Source organism: Pleurodeles waltl, chromosome 7 (assembly GCF_031143425.1).
Source record: "Pleurodeles waltl isolate 20211129_DDA chromosome 7, aPleWal1.hap1.20221129, whole genome shotgun sequence".
NCBI lineage: Eukaryota > Metazoa > Chordata > Amphibia > Caudata > Salamandridae > Pleurodeles > Pleurodeles waltl.
The window spans coordinates 365,147,990-365,149,588 of NC_090446.1; positions in this window are offsets into that span (position 1 = coordinate 365,147,990).

Genomic DNA, 1,599 nt, shown 5'->3' on the forward strand with positions numbered 1-1,599 from the left:
GGGCGGACCTATGTCTTCCAGTGAACTGGAACAAGCAGTTCGGGCAAAGACCCGGAAACAAGCTCTAGGGAACACCCAAACCGGGATGTAAATGAGTCGGCCATCTTTGAACTGGGTCTGCTTTGAATTATAAATAAGATGAATTATTTGCTGTGGGACGCCAAACGCTCCCTAGTTAACCCCTTCGCTGCCAGGCCTTTTCCCCCTCCTGTGCCGGGCCTTTTTTTGCCTATTTGGGGCAGTTCGCGCTTAGGCCCTCATAACTTTTTGTCCACATAAGCTAACCAAGCCAAATTTGCGTCCTTTTTTTCCAACATCCTAGGGATTCTAGAGGTACCCAGACTTTGTGGGTTCCCTTGAAGGAGGCCAAGAAATTGGCCAAAATACAGTGAAAATTTCGTTTTTTTCAAAAAAAATTGGAAAAAGTGGCTGCAGAAGAAGGCTTGTGGTTTTTCCCCTGAAAATGGCATCAACAAAGGGTTTGCGGTGCTAAACTCAGCAGCTTCCCAGCTTTCAGGAACAGGCAGACTTGAATCAGAAAACCCAATTTTTCAACACAATTTTGGCATTTTACTGGGGCATACCCCATTTGTGCAATTTTTTGTGCTTTCAGCCTCCTTCCAGTCAGTGACAGGAATGGTCATGAAACCAATGCTGGATCCCAGAAACCTAAACATTTCTGAAAAGTAGACAAAATTCTGAATTCAGCAAGGGGTCATTTGTGTAGATCCTACAAGGGTTTCCTACAGAAAATAACAGCTGAAAAAGAAAAATATTGAAATTGAGGTGAAAAAACCATCAATTTTTCTCTACGTTTTACTCTGTAACTTTTCCCTGCAATGTCAGATTATCGAAAGCAATATACCGTTACGTCTGCTGGACTCCTCTGGTTGCGGGGATATATAGGGTTTGTAGGTTCATCAAGAACCCGAGGAACCCAGAGCCAATAAATGAGCTGCACCCTGCAGTGCGTTTTCATTCTATACCGGGTATACAGCAATTCATTTGCTGAAATATAAGGAGTAAAAAATTGCTATCAAGAAAACCTTTGCATTTCCAAAAAGGGCACAAGATAAGGTGTTGAGGAGCAGTGGTTATTTGCACATCTCTGAATTCCGGGGTGACCATAGTAGCACGTGAATTACAGGGAATTTCTCAAATAGATGTCTTTTTTACACACACTCCTATATTTGGAAGGAAAAAATGTAGAGAAAGACAAGGAGCAATAGTACTTGTTTTGCTAATCTATGTTCCCCCAAGTCTCCCGATAAAAATGGTACCTCACTTGTGTGGGTAGGCCTAGCACCCGCGACAGGATATGCCCCAAAACACAACGTGGACACATCACAGAAAACAGAGCTGTTTTTAGCAAAGTGACTACCTGTAGATTTTGGCCTCTAGCTCAGCCGCCACCTAGGGAAACCTACCAAACCTGTGCATTTCTGAAAACTAGAGACCTAGTGGAATCCAAGGAGGGGTGACTTGCGGGGCTCGGACCAGGTTCTGTTACCCAGAATCCTTTGCAAATCTCAAAATTTGGCTAAAAAAACACATGTTCCTCACATTTCTGTGGCAGAAAGTTCTGGAATCTGAGAGGAG